General features: G+C 43.2%; 1 long non-coding RNA gene across 1 annotated transcript; it reads left to right on the top strand.

Moving 5' to 3' along the window:
• Positions 1-1,481: 1,481 nt before the first annotated feature.
• Positions 1,482-2,550, top strand: LOC119782447. The gene is made up of 2 exons (XR_005280665.1): positions 1,482-1,634; positions 1,708-2,550. It is a non-coding gene; the product is annotated as an uncharacterized LOC119782447 (long non-coding RNA).
• Positions 2,551-5,625: the final 3,075 nt, after the last annotated feature.

The following is a 5,625-nucleotide window of genomic DNA, read 5'->3' as shown; positions in this document are numbered from 1 at the left end:
ATGGTTTGTCTCCTGGTCTGTCCACCCTGCACGCAGCATATCTGCCAGGATGGCGGAAACAGGTTGGGACTCTATCCCCCCAGACATCTGCTCCAGGAGAGTGGTCTCATGATCTGGAACTAAGTGTGGCCATGGTTCCCACTGCTTTGGAATCTGTGTCGCCTTACTCCACGGCGTCTTCCAGCAAAGAGGGATCTGCTGTCTCAGTTTGGGGGACAAATATGGCACCCCAACCCTCAACATCTCCAGCTATGGGCATGGCCCAGGGAGGCTGACTTGGTGTTCAGGCCCTATCAGACACACCATATTGAGTGCTAGGGTGCCCTCCACTCGGCTGCAGTATGATAAAAGATGCCGTCTCTTTTGTCATTGGTGCTCTGCCTGCAAAAAAACCCAGTTTCCTGCTCGGTGCCCACTATTCTGGAGTTACTCCAGTCTCTTCTTGATAAGGGCCGCTCTCCTTCGACCCTTAAGGTGTATGTTGCAGTGATCTCATGTCATCACATATCTGTTGATGACACTACAGTAGGGCGCCATGAACTGGTGTCTCTTTTTCTGCGCGTTGCTCGTAGGTTTCACCCGCAGCCGCTTTCACGAGTGCCAGATTGGGAACTGCCATTGGTTCTCGCCGCTCTGTGCCAGTCAGTGTGAGGGCACATTCCACCAGGACCATTTCCGCTTCCTCTGTGGCTTTGAGAGGGGTCCCGCTGGAAGCAATATGTGTTGCTGCTTCATGGGCTTCCACGACCACCTTCACAAGGTTCTACAGTGTCAATGTGGCTGCCCCTCATCCCCTGGGTCAGGTTCTTTTACAAGGTTCTGCTGGGCCTTCTCAGTGAGGTATGTGCTCAGGATTCCTTGTGACATCATTGGCATTAGTCCAGTGGTTTCAGCACCGCCCTCTGGTGGTCAGTAGGGATGAAATAGAAAGAAAGTTACGTATGTAACTACGGTTCTATGAATCCCGCGTGACCACCAGAGCCACTCTGTCACTCAGAATCCTTGCTTTAAGAGAAGATTCTGTAGGAACAGAGGCAAGGATGAGACCAGGCTATGGAGCTTCTGAGTGGTCATCTGGTGTCACAGGTGTGACCCTGTTGGTATAATTACTGGAACTGCGCATGCCTGAAGGGAACATTTAGGGCTTTCAGCACGACTCTTCCAGATTGTATAGGTATATTTTAGGTTTTAGCTTATAGCAAAGCGCAGCCTTACGTCTTTGTTCCACTTATGGACCAGCAGGATGGAGGAGAGGAAGGGAACTCTTGACTCCCTAATGATTTGTAGATAGTCACCATGGAAACCTGGCCTGTTTAACAGGACCAACATTAACACCATCTCCTAGTATTACAGAAAAATGAATGCTTCCACCAGTGAATGGGTTGATAGACCTACATGGACTTGATGGACTCAGTCTGAACCAAGTCTCAGGAAACTTTAGGCTGAGATGATCCCTGATCGTCTCCTTGGTAACCTGTTCCCTCCTGCTGTAGTCTGTGTGTTGTCATGGAGAAGTTGTTCCTCAGCTGATCATCAGTTATTGGTCGTTTGTCCATCAGGGGGTCGTTCCTGACTAAGAAGCAGGACCAGGCAGCCAGGAAGATCATGAGGTTCCTGCGGCGCTGCAGACACAGGTAAGGGAGGGGCAGTGAGGAGACTCTTCCTCCTCAGCATCACTTCCTGCTTCTCATGTCTGATGTTCTGCAGGATTAAGGAGCTGAAACAGACGAGGGAGCTGGAGAGGAGAGGACTGACCACATAGAGCCTCTAGAGAGAGACGACAGGAGGACAGAGGGATGCAGGAGGGACAGAGGACAGACAGGGGATGATGGACAGATGGACTCAGAGATGTCTCTCCTTCCTCCAACTCATAATCCCTCTGTGGACTGTTTGTCTGCAGCTTGATAAGCTCCGCCCACTAAGTTGGTGCTCCTCCTCCTCCTCCAAGAGGTGAATCCATCTGCTCTCTGACTGTAGAACCAGGACCACCTGCTGGCTGGAGGCTCTCAGAGAGCAGATGGTCCATCAGATTAACTCCTGGCTCCACGTCTGGATTCCTTTAGTGACGTTTCTAATGACAGGCTGCTGAGCTCCAATCAGAGTTCCAGGAAAAATCTGCATGGCTCCACCAGGCCTCCCAGTCTGTCTGGATCAGTGAGAGGCTGGGAGGCTGAGCAGACCAGCTCAGATCCAGACAGAACCAACGGTCTGAATGTTTCAGTGGAGCTCAGAGATCTTCTCTATGGATCAAGAAGTGGAGAAACACGGAGAAGCAGAGATGTTCTGAGGATGGACACCTTGGATCTATTGCAGCATGAACTGTTGTCAGCGTGGGAAGGGTTGTTTGTTTGTGTGTTTGCAGCACTGACTGAAGTCTTAACCCCCTCCTCAGTTGGACCTGAAATCTAAATGTTCCTTTCCTCAGCTTTGCAGGAGTTTGTGTCTGAAAACCCTGAGATATTTGGTTCTGACAATAAATCAGCCGTTTACTCTTCATCTGTTTATTTCTAAAGCAGAAATGAACAATACATGCTTTACACAGACTGTTTATTCAGATCGTTTGGTAAAATTAAGGTTGAAAAGTTTCTATCAAGGAAAAACAGCTAATTGCATCCAGTCATTGACTTCGAGGACAGGCTCCTCCTGAATATACATCCATTATTATTAATATTCATCAGAACTCTGCTTATTTTACTTATCTTATTGATAAAGAATCCCATAAAATCATTGCTGCTAAGAGCAGGTGGAATGGACGGTTCAACAGAGCTATGGCTCTGGGTGAGTTTGGCAACTGTATTAAAAAGAAATCTAGGATTATTCTTATTCTCCTCTATTAATGAGGAGAAGTATGCTGCTCTTGCTTTACAAAGGGTCCTCTTATACAGCAGTAAACTATTTTTCCAGACTAGGAAGGATTCCAGCAGGACTGTGGAGCGATATTTTCTCTCCAGTTTCCTAGCATTTTGCTTCAAAGTGCGCAGCTCGGCATTAAACCAAGGAGCCAGTAAAGGGAATAAACTAAGCTTTGAAGTGAAACAGATTCTTTAAAATTTGAATCTGATAATGATCTGCTAAAGTGAAACTTTTAGGGGGAGGAGAACTCTGTTAAAGTAATCCTGAAGGTTATTAGAAAGTGGTCAGAGAGGACAGGGTTGTGAGGAAATCCTGTTATTTCTTCACATTCTATGCCGTATGTCAGCACAAGATCCAAAGTATGAAGATGAGAATGTGTGGGACTATTCACATTTTGAACAAAGCCAATAGTGTCTAAGATAGCATTAAAGGCTGCTCTTAAGCTATCGCCTTCAATGTCAGCATGGATGTTAAAATCTCCCACTATGATGACCCTGTCAGTATTTAATACCTTCTGGGGATGTGAAAATTTAAATAGCTTGAAGGAGTATCCTCATTTATGCTCACATAATCCTCTTGCTGCAGCCAGGTTGCTGTAAGGCAAAACAAGTCAATGTGATTATCACAAATCAAGTCATTAACTTTTAGAGGAAAGAAATCCTTTATGTTGAAAAGACCACATTTAATTTTTTTTACTTTTTCCCCAATTGGAGTTATTTTTATTTTAGTTAAAGCTACAGTGTGTAATTTTTAGCGACATCTAACGTCCAGACTGCAGACTGCAGCAACATGAACATCTCCCCCCCACCGCTTCTCCCCCCCAACAGTACGGCGAGCGTTACGGGACAAAATGTCTTCCACGACGTCCGCATCACCTACCTTCTCAAGTGATGAGGTTTGTTTACATAGATAATCTTAATACTGCCATCTATTGTTCAGTACCGTCTCAGTTCATCTCTCCCAACTTGCCGTAGTTACTTTCGAGCGTAATGGGAGATCTCGCAATCGCTAGTTTGTTGGCTCTGCGCTGCCGTAGCGCAAAGATGTCTGCCTCCATGGCTGCGAGACCCCGCTCCTATGTAATTATAAATAACGAATTCTAAGGCGACGCAAATATTAAGGTTAAGAGGCTGAGCTCGTAGATGATGATAAATAACATAGTTATGTATAATATATTACATTTCTGACTGTATGTCCCTGTAATTATTACACACTGCCTGAAGGGTTATCATGATTTACTCCTTTGGGAATATTTGCTAATTTATTAGATTTTGGTCGTGGGCAAGACACTGTCTGGATGGAGTAAAGAGTGGGTAACAGTAGAGAAGCTGCAGAGATGCGTGTTAAACTACAACTCTGCTTCCTGGGGTCTGTTTCATTAAATAATAATTTAATTACGCAACTTTAAATTGATCTGGCCTAAAGTCTGGAACTCTAAGCTGCTATGAATTAGTTCAATGAACTCTAAGAAGGTCCACTCAGAGTTGAACACGAGCGTAACAAGTATGAAAAACCAATAACCGTGGAGTGCTGATTTAACAAATCATGACAACAGGCAACAGAAGGGCCTATTTCACCCCACTGTAACTGGAGATTTTAATGTAGAAATACTATAAACAATAGAGACAGAGAAACAGTGCTACAGCTTCAAAGGAGAGGAAGATGGAGAAGGACAAGATTGTTGCTCGAATGAATGCGTAAGTTTATATGAAGTGGGCTATGGCAGACTGTTTTAACATTTATTAAAATCACTCTCCTCTCTGTTGTTCCATTTGTAGACCACTAAAATAAGATTCTTCCTGATCAAAATCACACTCCTAGACTAAACTGTAATTATTCATATTCTAAATTAAATTTTTGTAGCAGAAACTGAATTTTAGAAAGTTAAAAAAAAATCTAAATTATACCAGTAAAGATAAAGTTTTATATATCTAGAAATGTTTACACATTTTAAGTGACCATTTTAACATTTTATCAGCTTGACTGTATATGCATTCATATCTGAAAAACATTTCTTCACAGTCAAAATGATACAAATGATTGCCAGTAACAATAGGAATATGGAAATCTGAAATTAATTAGACATTATTTGGACTTTCATATATTGTTTATGAAAACACTATTGGCTGTATTAGAAAAACAATTGTAAGAGTGATTCGAGCTCTAATCATGGTCAAACAGATAATTCTGCACATACATGGAATAAATTCACAACTTTCATCAAAATACAAGAGTTTAACAAAAAATGATCAAATTAGCTTTTCACAAATTTAGAGAAATTGGAATGTTTTCAGACCAATTCTCAATGCAAATCCATGAGGTAAATAAAGAATTATTTGGCCAAATAATGTTTTATTGAGTAATTTGCTTAATCAAGAAACAATAACCTTTAGTTAATGCAGGCATCCCCAAACTCGGTCCTCAAGGCCCCCTGTCCTGCAGGTTTTAGAGGTTTCTCTGCTTCAGCACAGCTGGTTATAATGATTGCAGTAGACCAAAAAACTGTTAATCAGCTTTCAATTAAAATCAGCTGTGCTGGAGCAAGGAAACCTCTAAAACCTGCAGGACAGGGGGCCTTGAGGACCGAGTTTGGGGATGCCTGAGTTAATGATTCTTTACCTGCGGTGTGTTATGGTCCTTGGGGCGTTCCGTACCAGAGGCGGGTTGTGTACATGTATGGTTCCCGGCAAAGGACAATTGAGTAAATATGGCTGCTGGCTAAAGACAAGCTGTTGTCGGAGTCCTTCATTAATGGTTTACAAATTACTACAT

This window comes from Cyprinodon tularosa, unplaced genomic scaffold (assembly GCF_016077235.1).
Source record: "Cyprinodon tularosa strain WSP-4 unplaced genomic scaffold, ASM1607723v1 ctg1937, whole genome shotgun sequence".
NCBI classification, from domain to species: Eukaryota; Metazoa; Chordata; class Actinopteri; order Cyprinodontiformes; family Cyprinodontidae; genus Cyprinodon; species Cyprinodon tularosa.
This window is presented reverse-complemented; position numbering and strand designations above follow the sequence as displayed.